The sequence below is a fragment of the Prinia subflava genome, chromosome 4 (genome assembly GCF_021018805.1).
Source record: "Prinia subflava isolate CZ2003 ecotype Zambia chromosome 4, Cam_Psub_1.2, whole genome shotgun sequence".
Classification (NCBI taxonomy): Eukaryota; Metazoa; Chordata; class Aves; order Passeriformes; family Cisticolidae; genus Prinia; species Prinia subflava.
In genome coordinates this window covers 70216683-70236084 of record NC_086250.1, presented here as the reverse complement: position 1 = coordinate 70236084, position 19402 = coordinate 70216683, and the positions used below count along the sequence as shown (strand labels likewise).

Below are 19402 nucleotides of genomic sequence, written 5' to 3'. Positions count from 1 at the left end.
AGAACTGAAGCTGATCCCACTCTGAGACAGAAGATGGAAAAGATGATCTCTTAAGATGCTAATTTGATGTGATCCTGGGATTTCTCTGAACATGCTCACACCACCTCTGAGTCTGGATTTATAGTTTTCTGTAAATGTTTGTGTACAGCACAAAAAAGAGCAATTACTGTAGATGGAAACATCAGTGGGTTTCAGTGGGCAACGTAAGGTTCCAACCTATGTCACATTTAATGGAAATTATGCATCCAAGTTGCAGACTAAACAACACTACAGAAAATAAAAGATGTTCACAGCCTGCCTGTACATCTGCATGTTGAATTAAGGAAAGTTTTCATTACAATCAATGTAACAAAACATTGCTGTTAGCCTGTGAACAATAAATCCTGAGTTCAAAATCCTAAAACTGGTAATATTTAACTTGTCTAAAGTTAAATGGCACAAAGAAACACTGCATGAAAAATCTACTGCAGTATGTAAATGACTCATTTACTTTCTGCACTTTATAAAGTTTCTCTCCTGACAATGAGGGAGAATTTCTCCTTTTTGGTCTTATTATGATGAGTGATGTTCTGTTTCAGGAAGATGGGCACTAGGGAGGAAGTGGCAGCGTTAAACAGACGTGGTCAGCAGCACTGAGGTCACACCGAAATTGTCATTGAGATAGATCGACCATGAAATGTCAGAGACTTGTTCCCTTGGAGTCAAACTCATTCTTGCTGAACATGTCTGGAGAGGCAGAGTTCCAATCCTAGAAGTCAAAGCAAAAAGTAGAAACCCGAGCAGTCCTCCTAGGACAGGAATTTCAGAAAGATTTTGAAGCTGCTGATGGATTTTTGTGTAGATGATAGGAATAAACTTCAAAAAAGGCTGAGTGTCAACCCCTGAAAATGAGGCTTTCTTAAAATTCTTTGCTGAGGACCCAAAAATGAAGCTTCCCTAAATGCTGGCAACTTATCAGATCTTGGGAGATGTGCTGGAGGAGAATCCTTGTGAAGATTAACTCTGCAGGGACTGAGGAATGGGCAATGAAGGACTGCAAGCTGTCTCTTCTTAGCTTTTCAAACTTTTGAGATCTCTTCTGGCCCTGAGTTATTGTCAGGCAGGGCTGGCAGGCAGCTCAAACATTATTCCAGCAGCAGTGTGATGCACATGTATATTGAACACAGCAGCAGAGGTGAGGTCATGAATCTCATTTCACAAGACAGTAACAAGGCAGTAAGACAATCAATCCACCAAGCGAGTTTTACACATTTTTCCCGACAATGAGAGCCTTTATCCTGGAATCAATATTCTGGGATGAACACGGAGATGTAGCCACATCACAGTTACTGCAAACCACCAGGTATGAGCAAGAGACCTCAGTGGTTCCAAATAAAGGAGACAAAGAGCCTTGCATTTGGAAAGCTCTGGATTGGCAATCTCCCATGGACTGGAAAACATGGAAACACAAGCAATCCATCAGGAGCAGCTAATGTATGGCAACAGGATAGTGCACAGCAATCCTCAGGTGTGAAAACATCCTGGTTCCACAGTGAGAAATAAATGAAACTCAGACTCTGGAGAAAGCAGGGCCCTGGTACAGCCATTGAGAGGGATTAGGGAACATTTAATGGTGTAAGGAGTAAACTAAAGTAATGTAAAGGAGTAAGGGACATAAGCACTAAAAGAACTGCATCTTTAGGGAGAGAGGAGAGTGACTGCTTCATTCTGCATCACTTAGATAAGCATGCCATGGAAGGAAAACATTTCTGACAGCAGCTGGCTGTGAAACGCTTCATTCTTCTAATGTTTTTCAGCCAGCTCAGGCAGAGGAAGTTAACAAAAGCATGCACTCCATGTCAAGACATGTGAGATTGGTCCTTTAACCCAGCTGTTATCAAAAGAATCTGAAAACACAGAAGACTTTATGACTGGTCTAAGGTTGAAGAGAAACCCTTGCTTTGTGGGAGGCTACATCCCTTCATAGGAACTCAGAGTGTGGTGGTAATCAGGAACTGAACCATCAGAAAGGGAAAAGTATTGGCAGATTGAGAATTAAGCCTTGTCAATGTGGTTAGGACACAATAAGGAAAATCTGTGAGACACCTGAACTTGACATCATGAATCCCCACGACCAGCTGAGGTAATTTCAAGCTCTGCTTTCTGTTCATCCTGACTATAGGTGCTCCTGTCATTCTTCTGTTGGTATTATGGACATGTGGGCCTGGGAAAGGAATATGTGCAGAACTGTAGAGGTGCAGAAGGGCTTTTACCTCCCAGCTGCCCCTCAGCAGCAAAGAAAAGGAGTTCAAGATGAGTTAAGAAGCAGACAGAACCAGGGCACTCATAAACATCTGGGCTCAGTAGATGAAATTAATAAAATAAAAATACAGGCGGAGAGTGAGAGATGATTTCACAGAAGGAAGGTGTTGAGGGTAGTTCTTTGGAAATCAACAAAGCCGCCCAGAAAAGGTCTCTTTAAGTCAAGTTGAAATGTTTTGTTCCTTGCTAGGTTCAGTGGTTTCTTTTATTTCCCCTGTATTTAACCCACTGTCTGTGTCACAGTTAGCTCCACTTCTCAGAGCAAACAGGCTGCTCAGGTCCCAACATTTCATTTTTAGAGAAGCAGAAACACAAAATCTTAACACTTTTACTCCTCTTTTTTAGAGGTGAGTTTCTTTGTTGAGTTCTGCCCAGGTTGCTGTGCGCTTTGGTCACCTCAATTTTTCCTTTTGTCCTCTTCCTCACACACTCCCACCCATCAGCCAGAGCCCATTTCCACATCTTTTGCTAACCCACTCCACCAGTATCAGTCACCACTCATCATGAATCTGAACTTGTACCTCCTGGCTTGGAGGCTGCAAAGGTTTGCAGGGACCTGGTCCAGGGATCAAGAGGCAGTGCCTCTCTGAGATGATGATCTCCCATTCTTTACTCCTCAAGACTCCCTTGGGAGTATAATTCCCAGAGCCAATTGAAATATCTTGTGGGTCCCTTCAAAATCAGGATATTCTGAGATTATGTGATGTGATGTTTTGTGCAGGGACCATGCAGGAGCTCGTGGCAGGGTGTGACCACGGCAAATTTGGGCATGAAGTCTCTGACTCACAGGTTTTTCTGTAGGGTTCAAATTGTCTGACCAGGCCTCCACGAGAGTGGTTCCTCTTTAACTTCCTCATAAACAAGCACCATAATATTTGACTTTCCTTCTAGGAAAAGCAGAATATCGTGAATCACAAAGGGCCTCTGTTATGAGAGCGCTCTGCTTTCACTCTGCCTCCTCAGAGCAGCCCTTTGATGCCTATTTCCTGTGGCAAGTAAAAACAAAACAAAAGAAGTATGGGAACACATTTTTATTATTTTCCTTTGACCCTGTTTATGATGATTCAGTAACACCTATCAGACCCCAACAGCCTCTCCTGCAGTGCATTACTCTTCCCTGGGGTAAAGGCATGATGAAGGGTGATGGAAACCAGAAGATGGATCCATACTGTGGATTCATTGGGGCTTGGGGCTTCTGCACCTGGGAAAACTGCAGAGTCCCATGGGTCAAAGCCCCAAAACTTAGCTGGGACTGATTGGGATGGCAGACCACAAACTGACTGCCCCTGAGATTTCTTCTTGAGTTTATTTCCCGTTTGCTCAGGTATCTGAGGGTGAATGATTCAGGGGACTTGAGGCAAGAGTGAGCAACTCTCCAGCCTCTGCCTCCCCACGGAGCCCAGAGGAAGGAGATATTGTCTCTGTGGTTAGAAAACCAGACATGTGTCAAACGTTTGCCTTTGAGTCTTCAGTAGAAAAAATTGTCACATGAGCTGCACTGTAGCTTGTGGTGGAGCTTCATCTGCTTGGCCCACCGAGGGCTGGTTTGAGGTGGAAAAATGTAACACCCAAATGCAGCTGTTTGCCTCCTGAAGATGGATACTTGCAAACTTTCCCACCTTTGGGCATTTCAGGCATCTCCCTTCCCTGATGGGCAGCCCACAGTGCTGGAGGAGCAGGACAGACAGAGGAGCAGAGCAGCTCCCCAAAAATCAGACTTTCTGACTGTGCTTTTAAGAAAAAGCAGTGTTTGGTCTTTTTTTTTCTTTTTCTTTTATTTTAATGTGTGAAACTGAAGCAGGGTGAGACAAATAAGCATGGTCTGGCACAGTCACAGAATCACAGAATCACAGAATGACTGGGTTGGAAGAGACCTCCGAGATCATCGAGTCCAACCCAGCCCTAACACCTCAACTAAACCATGGCACCAGTGCCACAGCCAGGCTTTCCTTAAACACATCCAGGGATGGTGACTACACCACCTCCCTGGGCAGATCATTCCAATGTTTTATTATTCTCTCTGTAAAAAACTTTTTCCTAATATCCAACCTGTATTTCTCTTGCTGCAGCTTGAGTCCGTGTCCTCTTGTTCTGTCAGTGCTGCCTGGAGAAAGAGCCCAACCCCACCTGAGCACAGGCACCTCTCAGGGAGTTGTGGAGAGTGATGAGGTCACCCCTGAGTCTCCTTTTCTCCAGGCTAAACACCCCCAGCCCCCTCAGTCGTTCCTCACAGGGTTTGTGTTCCCAGCCCCTCAATCAGTTTACATTACACAGGCATGAGCTGTCTGTAATTATTTCAGCACATGGACTGGAGGAACGTCCTTCCTGCCACAGTCCCTAACTGCCAGCTCTGTGCAGAGCTGTTCACCATCCCAAAGAGAGTTTCCCTGTGCTGTCCTAACACGTGAGGGGTTGGTCTGGCTTTGTGTGCTTGGTTTAGACACCAGACAGGCTGTGCCAGTGGGCAGAGGAGGTGTCCTGACCTATTTATCTCACTGCTACAGGTACAGGAGTGTATGTTCAGTTCAGCCCTGGGCCACTCACTACAGGAAAGTCACTGAGGTGCTGGAGCAAGTCCAGAGAAGGGAATGGAGCTGGGGAAGGGTCTGGTGAATCAGGAGGAGCTGAGGGAGCTGGAAAAGGGGCTCAGCCTGGAGAAAAGGAGGCTCAGGGGGGACCTTGTGGCTCTGCACAGCTCCTGACAGGAGGGAACAGCCAGGGGGGTTGGGCTCTGCTCCCAGGGAACAGGGACAGGAGAGGGAACGGCCTCAGCTGGGCCAGGAGAGGTTTGGATTGGATATCGGGAAAACCTTTTTCATCAAAAAGGTGGTCAAGCACTGGAACAGTCTGCCGAGGGAAGTGATGGAAGTGCCATTGCTGGAAGTGTTCAAAGGACATGTGGCACTCAGGGTGGCACTTGGCACCGTGGTTTACTGGTGGCCTTGGCAGTGCTGGGTTAATGGTTGGACTTGATGACCCAAAAGGGCTTTTCCAACCTTAATAACTTCTTGCTCTTATGTTGTCCTGGGTTTTAGGATCTCTTTTAGGTTATTTCCTGTAATTGGCTCCCTAATTGGGACTCTGCATGACCCAGGACCCAGAAGAAAGGAAAATTCCTATACTCCAAGTTTTCTTTCGACAGCAAACGGTGAAAACCAGTTAAGATCATGAGTACGCAGCAAGGTTTGCTCCTAAATATGTCAATGAAAATAAAATTAGCACTTAAAAAAACCCCAAAAAAAACCAAACAAAAAGCCAAACCAACCTAAAATTTCCTCCCAACTTACTGCTGGGTGTCTGGAACAAAAGCTGCAGGAGGGAGTGCACGGTGTTTGAAGTGGGCACGTGAGACTGTCGTGTTCTGCCTCAGCAGACTGTTCCTTTACAGGAAGCCACCACAATTTTGGTTCTGCAGCTGAACAGATCACGAAAACCCTCAGTGCTGCCTCCTCACCCATCCACATCAGTGAGAAAAGTTAAAGGAATCATTTTTCTTCAGCTCTTTTGGGGGCCTGAAGATTCAGAAGGGACCATTTTATAAATTCCTGTTGCATTTCCCTGTCTCTTGGACAGTGTGCTTGGACAACGTGGAACCAAAGGCAGAGGAACCTGATTTATGAGTGTTTGTCATGCTGGGTGTTGTCACTGGCAGTGCAGAACACCAAAAGAGCAAATCCATCTTGTCCATTTGTGCAGGAACATCAAGTTCTTTGTGGCTGGACAGTTTTTTGACTCTGTGAGTTCACTTTGCAAGTTCCTGTATTTTCTTTAGGTGGAAATGATACCAGACATCCAAACCATCTGGTTTAGCTGTGTATCATTTTTTACCAAGCTGTGTTGGTCACAATGTCATGGTGCTGAGCAGTGATGGCTGGAGGGTATTTGTTCTGTTCCTTTGTTTTTTCTTCTGTGAGGAAACTAATCCAAATTGTTCTTTGGCAACAGCTGCTTGAATAGAAAATGTTATATAAAATTGAATGACCACAACAGCTCAGAACATAGGAACAATTTCTCCCCACAGGTCAGAAACTTGAGTTTGGAGGTCAGGACAGCATAAATCCTTTGATGGATTTGTCACCTTGGTAACAAATAGGGTCCAAACACAAATAAAGAAATATTGTACAACATTTAAGTGATTTGTGTTGATGTCAGTGTAGTAGATTAATAATTGCAAGGTTTGTATAAGTGAAATGATCACTTCTCAAACATATGAAGCTCTTCAAGGACATCCATGGTAGAAGATAATGTAAGATTTGAGTGTGTTTTCCTTACAGATGTTCCAGGTGTGTGTCCATCACAGAGCTGATAACTACAGCTGAAGGAGTTGGACACTTACTGAAGCCAGTGAAAACCTAAACATCCTGTAAAAGCACACTGAGATAGCTTAGAGATGAGAAAGAGGAATTTCTTCTTCCTACAAATAAAATTAAACAGGAAAACTACTAATTGTTAAATGTTAATCTTATGATTACGGAGCTGTCTGAAGAACCCATGCTGATTCACATGTGTAAGTTAAATGCATGTGTTGGAGCTGTTGATAAGACTAAATTATAAGCAAAAATATGGTCAAAAATGGGATTAGCTTTTCCATCTGGTCAGCAGATAAAAGAGAGTAATATGTGCAAAAGAAACAAAAAACCTGATCTAGTCACTGTCAAGCTGAAGAGAGACACGTGGATGTTTGTGGAAATAAATTAACACATGTTCTGTGTGAAGGGTACAGCCATCCTTTAAAAGACCCATGACAAAAACCTAATCAAATGACAGCTCTAATGACTGGAGCCCGAAGGGAGCTGTTACAGTAATTACACAACATGCAGAGGGTTGTAATAGCAGGGCCTCAGCCACTGAAAGATGAAAGGATCGTGGCAAATGGAAGCATTGGTGTTCCCAGAGATGCCAGGGAGGCACAAAGAGGAGAGCAGAGGAAAGGTGCACCAGTGTGGGGAATGGATTTGTAGAGAGTTCTCAAAGTCTGACAGAAAGTTCACATAGCATGTACCTGTATGCAAACTTTGAGATAAAAAATGCTGACTTAGAAATGCCATGGAATAGGATGGACATTGTTGAGAGAGAAATGGCACTAGAAACAAGTTTCAAAGGATGGCCTTGTAAATAAGACTAGATACTTTGGAGAAACAGAACTATGAAAGATGCATTGTAGTAGGACCCATGAGGGGTAATTTTAGATTATTTGCTTTAAGGCATTAGCAGTGTTGTGTGGCAAAAGCTGATAGATCAAAAAACACTTATAATGGATTGTAATTAGGAAATAGTTTGGCTTCTGATTGTGATGGTGTGAATTGTGACATCTGTACTGCCTCACCCTTCACACGAGACTGAAAATGGAATAAAAGGCTTTAAAACACCTCTCAGTTGCCCCATCTCTGTGTCAGAAAAGGGATAATCTGACACACAAGGAACTAATTTACCCAAAATTTGGCCCCAGGGGATGAGTACTTGGGCTGATGTTGGAGTGGGATGTGGATTGATTGGTGCAGGGTGTGAACGGAGAAAACCGATCCAGCCTCCGACCAAAAATACATGAGGAGGTTCTGAAGGTCTGCAGGGGGACAGTTGGTGGTCTGAGCCACATCTCTGGCTGTCAGGGCACAGGATTCCCATTTTAGAACAAGATTCAGTGAACCATCTCCTTTTACCCTCACACAGGTCACCTCTGTCTTGCCTAAGCTGGTACTTGCAATGTCCCTGGGTGATGTCTCCGAAGAAAAGGAGGCTTGAAGTGCACAGCAGTGTGGAGCTCAGCTGAGCACTAGCAGAGTTTTCTCCTTACATAACACTTATTTCTTAAGACCACCTTCTTGATTTTTCTCCATAATTTTCTCCATCTATTCAACTCTGTTGCAGGCACTCACTCTTGCAGCAAAAACACAAAAAAATAGGTGTTTATCAAGACAATGTAGGTGAATTCCTTGATGCACGGTCACATTTTCTTTCGTAAGTGAAAGCAAAAGTATATAACATGAACTAGGGAGGCCTGCACTTCAGTCAAGGCCTGTGATAAGTTTAAACGTGGTGTGCCCCTTATATTGCCATATATTTAATTTCAATGCAAACAAACCTATGGAATGTTAGTGATTATCCTATAAAATGAGAGGCTGATAGGGAAAGCTGTGCCACAGATCTGATGTGCTACATTTCACGGGTGAAAAAATTGTGCTATCAAAATCTTAAGTGGCTTCCTCTTCAGAGTGAGAAAAAGAGAACACATTCTTCCCTAGGTGTCCCTAATTTTCTCAAAAACATGCCAGCTTTTTTTTTCCTTTAAAGGAATATTAATCATGTGTGTGGCTTGCTTTCACTTAAAAGACTGGTTTTCCTGAGGGCCAAGAGGAACACTTTGTTCCAAAGTTTTTTGTCCTATAGGTTATCATCTTCATGTCAATCTGGATGAATGAATCTTCCTAACAGATGGGGCTCCCAGAATTATTCCTAGATTTCTGAGAAGAAATCAAATAGCTGTTGGGGAGCCAATGGCCAGTGGAAATAAGTCCGAGGTGTGGACTTGTAGTTTCAGCAAATTGGAAAAGGACAATTTCAAACATGAATGTCAGTGATGCTGGAGACAGAACCACATGTTGAATCTGTGATTGTTCAAGTTGTACTTTCATCTTATTTTCCACCATAGCAAATTTGTGGTAATTTATCCCAATTCTCTCAGTGATGCCTCTATTTTGCCCTCAGTAGCTCAAAACTATTGAAAAATTCTTGTATTGGGAAGGTTTGAGTCACTCCTAACTAGTCCTGGCTCAGAACTAGACCAGAGTAGAAATGGCAGTGGATAAAAGCCAGTGGCTCCAGTCTGTCTCAGGGAGGGATTGATGTCACCTCCTGCTTGGATTTGTTCTGGATTGTATATCCTACCATAAAACCACCAAAATTAGCTGCAAATACCATTAAAATCCCTGTGTTCATTTTATCCCTGTGATTTCCTTTAATATTTCTTCCTCTGAGCACTATTAAATCTGTTAATTCCCAGCTGTTGCCCGACCATCAAGAAACAAATGTTTATCCTCTTCTGGCCACAGGTATTAAAGGATAGTTCCACTAATGCTCTGCACCAAGACTTCACTGCCACTTGACATATGGAGTAATTTTACCCCTGTTGGCAAAAGGAACTGAAATCAGCACGTTCCTTTTACAGCCTAATCCTGAACGTCGTGTTGATGTGTAAACAGTGACACACAAGAGTTTTACTGCCTGACATAAAACATGCATTAGCACTGAGGGAATGTGTCTGTGCATTGGAGGGAAGTTGCTTTTTGGTGGGTTTTTTTGGGGGTGTTTGTTTGTTTTTGTGGTTTTTTGGTTTGTTTTTTGGGGGGTTGTGGTGTTGGGTTTTTTTTGGGTTTTTTGGTGGGTTTGTTGTTGTTGTTGTTTGGGTTTTTTTGGTGTTTTGGTTTTTTTTGCTTCAGGGAAGACTGTTTCCCTCACATAGAAATCTTGGTGAGATAAGGTGAAACCACCTGGAAAAGCAAATGGATGTAATTTGAGAGAGCAAAAATGAGATGATGCATCTCTTCATGGAACCCTGAGAGATGCAGATGTTCAAATTTGGGATGCAAGTGCCAGCCTATGAATCTGATGGGTGCTCAGCATCCACTGCAGTTTAGGGATTTTATCCTGAGAGAAACAGGCCCTTCCAAAACACATTGAACTCAGACAATCATAGGCGTGGAAATCAGGTCAGATGAATCATATCTTAAAAATGACCATATTTTTCTTAAATCATAAGTGGGGAAGGAGTGACTAACACCTAGAGAGATGATATTAGGTGGGATGAATTCTACTCCCCATGTCTCTGAAAATGAAGCCATTTTAGCTGATGAGACACGAGGCTGTAGTTTCAGACAAAAGGGACAATATGGGACTGTCTGAAAAATATGAATCCTTGGCATTTACAAAATATAGAGTCACAGCACTACTGTCTTGTGTGTATCTGTTTCCAGCTACTGAGCTGTGTCTTCTGGATTTCTAGTTCTATGCCCTTCAGCGTGCTGTCTTGATGCTCATTTTTTAATGAAAAATGCCCCTTTTTTAATTAAAAAGAGGTTTTTTACTAGCTTTGGGAGGGAGGGAAGACAGGCTCCAGAGCTGCACTGGCCTGAGGACTTCTATTCATCCAGAATTCTTGCTGTGGCAGAGAATGGACCATCTGGGGTTGCTGAGGCCTCTCAAATAGACCTGTGAAATTCATGGGCAACCACAACTCCTGCTCACTAATTGTGGCCCTTCTGCAAGGTCCATGTTGGATATGAGAGTAATTTAGGGTTTTTAATTGTTCTAAGACAAAATGTCATGATCAAGAAAATGCTGTTTGTGTTCAGTGATGCAGCCTTTGCTAACAGAACAATAACAGAAATCATCATTACACTACTATATAAATCTTTCCATGGCCTTCAGCTGATGTTACTTATTGTTTCTGTCCTGTCTCCCCACCTGAGAGCACAATATCCTGGGTCTGGAAACAGTGGCAGCGTGACAAAATGTTAAAATACAGAATTATTTCTCTGTAATGAAGAATTACAAACTCTAGGATCTTATTTGTCTGAAAAAGAAGGTAGCTGAGAGGGCATCTGATACAAATGAATACAAGAACTCGAATCTTATTTTCCTAACACTAAACCCCAGGGGAACATCAAATAGCATTGCTGTCTGATTAGTTCAGAAAAAAACAAGACATATTTCTTGTAGCAGGGTGAAGCACCTCTGTGATACCCTTTGCCAAAAAACAAGGGGATGAGAACACCTAGAAGGTTTCAAAAAGTGATAGAACATATTCTGGGCAGAAAACATCGTTAAGGATTTGGAACTTTTTCTTGGTAGCCTGCTGAAGACTCAGAGGTGATTGATGTCAGGATATTCTTGGTCTTCTTTATACATTTTCTGTTGGACATTGCTGGAGGCAGAACTTGGCTAAGCAGATCTCTGCTCTCATCTCAGAGAGCTTCATGCCTGCTCCATCTCATACAAGCTGTGCAATCTGAAGGAGCCTTCTTAAGCCACTGTGTCCACCAAATGCTTTACCTTGACCTGAAGCAGAAGGAAAAATTCAAATTTCTCCAGGAAACTTGATGATTTGTGTAGTCTGGGTGAGATGTCTGTTAACAAAGTACTCATATGTGTTATTAGCTTTAAGTGCACAGAGCATGGAGAAGGAGAATTTGTGAGACTCCAACAAGGATTTCAGGCTGAGCATGTTTGAAGAACAAACCCCCCTGTTTTCCTGTGTATTTTATATCCTCTTCAGAAAGAGAAAAAAACACTTTTGGCACCGCTATCTACAAGGCACCACACTGGTGTCACCCTCCTGCAGCACAAAGCAGCTGCACCTTCATGGACTTCAAAAGGGACAAGAAAAATTCTGTCTTTTTTTAAGAATATCTGTGTTGGAGTTGTTTAGCCATGAGCAAGCATTGGAGAGCCCAATTTTGTTTTGTTGAGGGAAGAGCTCAGAAATTCTCATGCCTGTGATCAGGATCAAGTGTGGAGCAGGACAGAAGGAGGGTGTCACATCTCACTGTGACATCCTGCCCCACGTCTGTGACCAGAAACGTTGGATTTTTCTGATTGTGCCATAGGAGAGAGGTCAGGGCAGTGCAGACAGGACCCTCTTTGATGGCACCATGGACATAAGAAAGCTTCTAGATATCACTTCTCAGAGACTGCCTGACACCATCCCCCTTCACTACCCCAGGAGCTTTCAGCCTGGGGATTTAAACCCTCCTGGAGCCTTGACAAATTCAGCCCTCGAGGTGAAATCACAGACCGAGTCAACACTCAGCTCCTGCAGAGATGTGTTGGTTTTCAGCATGAAAAAGGGCATGAAAAAAAGTGCAGATGTTTCTGGCTTGTGATTTCTTCTTTTCCCATTCCCAGCCTCTTCTCTCAAGAAAATGTTTAAATTATTCCAACGTACAAGGAAAGCCCAGGGAGCAGAAATGTTTCTGACCAGGCAGCTAAGTGAAGTGTTGAAGGTCTGAGGATCAAAACTTTCTGGTCCAGCAGGTCAGCTAACAGCATCTCTCACAGAGAGACAAACTAGGGGAAATTCAACTTTTTAAATCTCTCTCTGACAGAAATGTGGTTGAGAGCAGAGAGAGCCTGTCAGAGCACAAAGCTGCTGCCAGCCCTCCCTGATAACATCTGGGACCACCAAGAAGGTGGAACTGAGCTTAACACCAGGACAGCAACCTCAGAGGTGCTGCTGAGCAGCCCTGCAGGTGTTCATAGTTGGGGGCAGAGAAGAACATCTGCATTTTGGATTTTCTGCTGGGCTGGCAGCCCCTGACCATCACACTCACTCTCCACAACCCATGACTAAATAGCTCATGGACCTGGGGAGAGCCAAGGTATTTCAGAGCAAAAATGTGATGCAGGAAGAAAGTGAAGGTAGCAGAGGGTAGGCAAGAAACTTTTGGAGAGTGAGGTTTGTAGAGGATTGGAGAGTAAATGGGGCTGACTGTGGAAGAGAGAGTGTGATACAAACGACACAAACTGCAAGAAATCAGACTTCTTTATTCAGAATAATTGTCCCTGAAAAGATCATGATTGCTATTTTTTTATATCTCACAATTGCCTAGAAACTCAGGAACAAAGAACCCATGGGATGATTTCTCTCATGTTATTTTCTTTTGCTACCTACAGGATTAACACTTGTGTTCATCCCTTGCAATACAAATTTTCAGCCTTTTCCTTTCATGATGCTTGAGACAATTGCCACGTTTAGGTTTCAAAACATGTGCTAGAAAGTTCTCTAACTGTGATTGGAATCCCCTGCCCTCAACAAGTGAGACATGACAACCTTGCAAGAGTGCGTGGCAGCCTGATGGAAGGGACATCAACCAACTAACACTAAGTCTGGTGCCTTTCATCCCACTGCTTCCAGGAAGGGTTCCCAGCTCAGGCTCCCAGGAATCACCATCCCCACAGGCAGGGGTGCTCACCAGAGGAGCATCACAGGGGACAACCAGAGCAGGAGATGTGGTACAGGAGGGGCACTAAGGAGGAGGAGCCAGGCTGTGGCAATGAGACTCCAGAAACTCAGTGGAGAGGGGCAGACTGAACTGGAGAATGATGCAAGACATTTTTGGGAGCTAATTAGCCTTCCAGGACCTAAAGGAGGCCTACAAGAAGGCAGGAGAGGGACTTTTCACAGTGGCATGTGGTGGCTGGGCAAGAGGGAGTGGTTTTAAACTGAAGAAGACTAGATTTAGTTTAGATATGAGGAAGAAGTTCTTTGCTAAGAGGGTAGAGAGGCTCTGCAGAGGTTGTCCAGAGAAGCTGTGGCTGCCACACCCCTGGATGTGTTTAAGGCCAGGTTGGATGGGGCTTGGGGCTGGGATAGTGGAAGGTGTCCCTGCCATGGAAAGAGATGATTTTTAAGGTCCCTTCCAACCCAAACCATTCCACCATTCTGTGATTCTGTGAATTAGCACCCCTTTGACCACAGAGTGGTCTCCAGGTGACTGTGCTTGGTTAACCTGTCCTGGTCATCTGAGAGAAGTTAGCAGCAGCCCTGGTTGAAAACTGGGTAGTGCAACCCTTCCTCCTCCCACAGTAATTAGCATGGCTGTTAGGAAAAGCTGTTTAATTACTGCTGGAATGCTGCTGCTTCCACTCCTGGGCCATGGTCCTTCTCCTGTTAGGCTGGAAGGATCCAAACTTCACCCCTGTCAAGCCTTGGCTGAGCAATATTAACACAGCATCTGCCAGGATGTTTTGAATAGCTGCTAAACATCTACGCTGCTTTAAGCGGGAAGAAAAGGCTTTTCAAGTGCTGCATACATTACCCATAGCAGTGGGGAAGGATGTTAATAATTCATTCATGCTCTCAGACTCTGGAGTGTGCTAGATCTTTCAACTCACAACAATAGACATCACCCTGCAGGCTGTCATGTCCCGCTTTTAACAAAGGGAAAGAAAAGAGAGGAGCTAAAAAGGAGGAAGATTTCCTGGGTGGAAAATCTGAAGCCTGATGAAGAATTAAAGCCTGTTAAATGTCTGCTTGAGCCAGCCATTGAGCAATAAAGCCTATTTGCAACTAGTTGCTGGAAGAAAGAGCTGCATGTGCAGGAAAAATCATTTGTTGGGAAGATGCTGGCATTGCTTTCCATTGGTTGTGGAATACATCAGTCCCCTGGGGTGCCTGTTCAGCAAGTTTTTCTTATTCAAACCAGAGCACAGAGAGAAGAGGAAGGAATCACCCTGAGAAAACATATGTGTGGAATTATTTTCATGTGACTGGACCATCCTCTGAGTACCTGAATTGCTTCCAGCTATACCCTACCCCCACAGGATGTTCCCAGTGGATGTGGTAGAACCCCATACATGATTTCCAGCTCCAACAGAAATGAAGGCAACCAGAAGTGACAAGAGGACGTTTTTAGGATGAAGTAGATAGGAAAGCAGCCACTGCTGAAGGCACAGCCAGGACTTTTGGGCTGGTGACCATCACTTAAGTGTGGCCACCTGCAGTATCAATTATCAAGCCCACGACAAGGAGAGAAGCCACCCATTTCTTTAGGATTCATCTTCGGTCTGTATTTCTGCTTCATCTCCTCCTTCTACTTCCCTGAGTGGAAGAGCCTGTCCTGTCCTTGCTCCTTCACTTCCAAGGTGGTAAAATCTTGCCTGTCATGCTGAGAAACCCCACACCAGTCTGAGAGTAAAGGAGTGTCCTAGTTGTGGGATAATTACATTTTAAAAGAGAAAGATTGACATCCTTTATGTGGTGGGTACTAAACTACACCCAAAAGTAACAGGAAGGTCCTTCCAGGAAAGAGTGGACCATGTGAGTGAGCAAGGGAAGGCAGCAGAACGAAAATATTTCCTTCCTGGGGAAATAGGAGAGAAATAAATACAATTTAATCCTCCTGAAATCCAACCAACCTTCTTATTTCTGTAACCATGTCAACAGTTTTGAGCCATTTTACAAATTCCTCATGTGACTCCCCTCATTCTGATTCAGAATTATCACAAATTGATTGACAAATGGAGAAGAAGGCTCAAGTCCCACCACATCTAATGTCTTGATGAAAACTCTGGTTTTCATGACATATGCCAGCCCATTGAATTCAGTATTTTACTCCCTAGAGTTCACTTACTGCTGTTTTCCATGGAAAACTCCCTATGGACATTTTTGTGTACTTGGGAAAAGAAAAGCAATGCTTTAATTCTTCCCTTGTACAAGTCTGCACATCGACCACAGAAGAGTTTCCCTTCAGGACGGGTTCCCTCAAAGCAGAATTTCAATTTGAGCACTGCTGCATGAAAGAACAAATTGGAAATTCCAGGCTCGCTTCGCCCAGTTGCATCCTAAGTTCAGTGCAGGCAGATACTGCTGGAAGGATGCATTGACCCTTGTCAGCCAGCTCCAACAACCCCCTAAAAAACCCAGGGCAAAGATCTTCTGAGGTAGAGGCAATCCCTGTGCCTGTCTGAGCTCAAAGCAGTGACACTTGATCTTCTGAGGACATCCCAGGGACCAAGTGTTGTGGCCAGTGCGAGGGGCTGACCTGCCCTTTCCCTCCCCTCAGCTGTGGGGGCCTTACTCAAGGCTTTTCACAGCTCATCCTCACCCCCAGCTTGGGCATGGGGATCACAGAACGTGGGGGAGCTCCTGGAGGAGACAGACAGGCACTGCCATGCCTCCCCTTGGTCCCTCCACTCACCCCTCTCCTCCCTGTCACCCCTGGCAGAAGCGCCAGGAGGATGTGACAAGATTGCAAAGCCTTGGCAGAGAACTGATTTCTTTCTTCCTTCCCTCTGCAGGGACATGGAGCCAAGAAAGTGTCAGCTCCATAACTCTGCCCCAGCAGAGCCCTGCAAACTCCCTCAGCCAAAGCAGCTGAATAGGAAATGGGATGGAGCTGGAAACTTGTCCTTGTCAGCTGGGTTCTCCATCCAACAACTCATAAAAAACCCCACATGAAAGCAGCCAGAGCCATTACAGCTTAGTCCTATCTGAGAAATGGCATTTAATCCCCACACTGTTTATTTAACTCTACACGACAGTTGTGTAATGTCATGCTGTTCTGTCCTGATCTTATTCCACAGGGAAGCTTTTCAGCTCAGGAAATTCATGGATCAAACTGCCAGGTCTCGGTGTTCTGCAGAGCTCTGCCATGTAAATGATTATTCTATAAAAGAGATCCCTCCAACCCACAAATTTTGACACCAAAACAAAATAAAATAAAATTGCAGGTTTAATTTTATTTTCCTTTTAGATGTATTTGTGATTAAATAATTGAATTTATCCCAACCACACAGGAACAAACAGGAAAACCTAGGTTCTCTGGTTTACTGGTTTTGGGTTTTTTCACCTGTCATCATTTTTAAGGATATTTTAGGACTGTTGAGCCCTTAGGCTGTGCTTTTCTTTTCCAAGATTACACCTGCATGACTGGATTTCCAATTGAAATCACTCAGCTGAAACCAAGGGGGGTAGCACATCTAAGAACAAGATTTGGTCTCACGCTCCTAAACAGGAGTTTTATTATTAACTCTTCAAAACCTGCTGACCTTCCAAAGCTGAAACCATGCAGAAGGGAGGTGTCTTGAATAAAATAAATTTTCCACATGTTTGGGAAACAATAAGGAGGAAAGAAATTTGTGTTGCATAGTGTAATGTAATGTAACTTTTTTTTGTATGTGTGTATGTGTGTTTATCCTGAGAAAAATCACTGAATCACAGAATGATTGGGTTGGAAATGACTTTAAAGATCATCCAGTGCCACCCCTGCCATGGGCAGGGACAGCTCCCACTGTCCCAGGTTGTTCCAAGCCCCATCCAACCTGGCCTTGGACACTTCCAGGGATTCAGGGGCAGCCACAGCTTCTCTGGGCACCCTGTGCCAGGGCCTCCCCACCCTCACAGGGAAGAATTTCTTCCTAATTTCTAATCTAAATCTCTCCTCTTTTACTTCCCCCTATATCTGTCCATGTGAAAATTCCCTATTTTTCATAAGCCCCATTTAAGCACTGAAAGAATGCAGAAAATGAATGTATCTCATGGATCTGATAAGGTCTAAAAGGCATTTTCACTGGCACAGTATTTTTGGACAACATATTATTTTCTTACTGCCAACCAGTGCTAGGAATAATACACCAAATGGTCACATCAAAGCACCCACCCTAAACCCTGATCTGTGCTCAGGTAAGCAGGGAAATTTGTGCAGGAGTTCTCACAGTCAGAAAGGAACACGCAGAACACTCGGTCTCCATTTCATTGTGTGGCAAATAAATAATCCCAGACAAATCTCAGGGGACAGGGCTCAGGGCAGTGATGCTGTGAACTACCTGCATGCCCATGGAAGGTTGGATTCTGTTTAACCTGAAAATATGACCTGAGATGGTGAAGGTTTTTTTGTTTGCTTGGGTTTTTTTTTGTTTTGTTTTGTATAGTTTTGGGTTTTGTGGGTTTTTTGTTTGCTTGTTTTGGGGGTGTTTTTTGGTGTGTTTTTAATTTGTTTTTTTCCTTGTTGTTTGTTTTTGTTGTTTTTGTTTTTATTGGTTTTTGGGGTGTGGGGGTTTTGCGGGGGGTTATTTGTTTGTTTTGGGAGTGGGTTTTTTGGGGTGGGTTTTTTTGGTTTGTTTTTTGGGGTTTTTTGGGGGGGTTGTTTTTTGGGGTTTTTTTGGGGGGGTTGTTTTTTGGGGTTTTTGGGTTTTTTGGGGGGGGTTGGTGGTTTTTTGTTTGTTTTTTGGTCTGGTTTTTTGTTTGTTGTGTTTTTTGTGGTTCTTTGTTTGGGTTTTTTTGATGTTTTTTGGTTTTGTTTTATTTGGTTGGGGGTTTTTGTTTGTTTTTTGGGGGGCCTGGCGGTTTTTTGTTTGTTTTTTGGTGTGGTTTTTGTTTGTTTGTTGTGGTTTTTGTGGTTTTTTTGTTTGGTTTTTTGGTGTTTTTGTTTTGTTTGTTTGGGGGTTTTTTGTTTGTTTCTTTTTTGGGTGTTTTTTTTTTTCCCCCCAGCAGTGGAGAGGCCAAAACGTCTTTGGGTAGGTTTTTGTGCTTTATTAATTTCTTGATGGCTCCATCCCCACCCTCGCTGCGGCTGCTCTCGCACAGCACCATCCACACCCCAGCCTTGCCTCCTCCTCAGCCCTTTTCCCGCACACACAGAGCAACAAATGGCAAATCTGAACACAGGGGCACGACGAGCAGACAGCGGGGGAACAAGGACCGGATCCATCAGCAGAGATTTGGATCAGCTCGGGAATGAATCAGCGGCACAAATCGGGGGAACATCTCCGGCGCTCCCCCGGGAGACAAACGCGGGGCTCCGGCATCCCCGCCTGTGCCTTTTTGCGGATGTACACAGGAGGGCAGCAGACATTTACTCAGAGTTTGGCACCGCAATCCCTTTTCCCTGATGATGCCTTGAGTTTTATCTTTCATGTGTTTCAGGTTCTGTGCTGCCCAGGGGTGCAGCTCACATTCGGTGTCACTCAGCTCTGCACAGAGCAGGGACACAAAACAAATCCTTCTCCTGCTGAAGACCAAGGACAACGAGTACAAATTTTCAGGCCCAAATGCACAAGCAACAGTGGACAGAAGCGAGAAACAAGAAGGATGAGACCTCACAATCTGAAGCTTTAATTGGACAATTAAACCCCAATATGCAAATGACCCAAAACTTATTAAAGTGTGAGACCTCGGGACGTTTTGTCCATTTTGTGTTCATTTTGTGACCATTTTGGGTCCACCTTGGGTGTAACCCTGGCCAGGCTCTTGTCCTGCCCAAGCTGTATCCTGGAGGTCTTTTAATAAATCCCTATTTTATTCTCTAGCTCTGTCCAGGCTCTGTTCCAGGTTAGCCTTCCCAAGGCATCACTGACACAAATGGATGCTGCTGGGATAGTGTAAACTGTCCGTCAGCACGAGGGGATGGATGCTGCCTAAAAAGCCCCATAAAACACCCCAAAGTTGCTGTAATTAGACACAGTGCACATTTCACTGTCAGGACAAAGGTCTTAGTAATTTTTTCCTGCTGTTGGGCTAAATTCACCCCCACCAAATTATCTCAGGATATTCCTTTCTTCTCTCTAGTTCATTTTATTGGGTGTTTGCTATTTTTTGTGTAAGTTA

General features: G+C 44.0%; 1 long non-coding RNA gene across 2 annotated transcripts; it reads left to right on the top strand.

The window, feature by feature from the left end:
* Positions 1 to 16608: 16608 nt before the first annotated feature.
* LOC134549410 (uncharacterized) lies at positions 16609 to 19103 on the top strand. 2 transcript variants are annotated; one of them, XR_010080099.1, is made up of 2 exons: positions 16609 to 17639; positions 18464 to 19103. It is a non-coding gene; the product is annotated as an uncharacterized LOC134549410 (long non-coding RNA). The 2 variants fall into 2 exon arrangements; XR_010080098.1 differs by lacking the exon at positions 16609 to 17639 and adding an exon at positions 18120 to 18312.
* Positions 19104 to 19402: the final 299 nt, after the last annotated feature.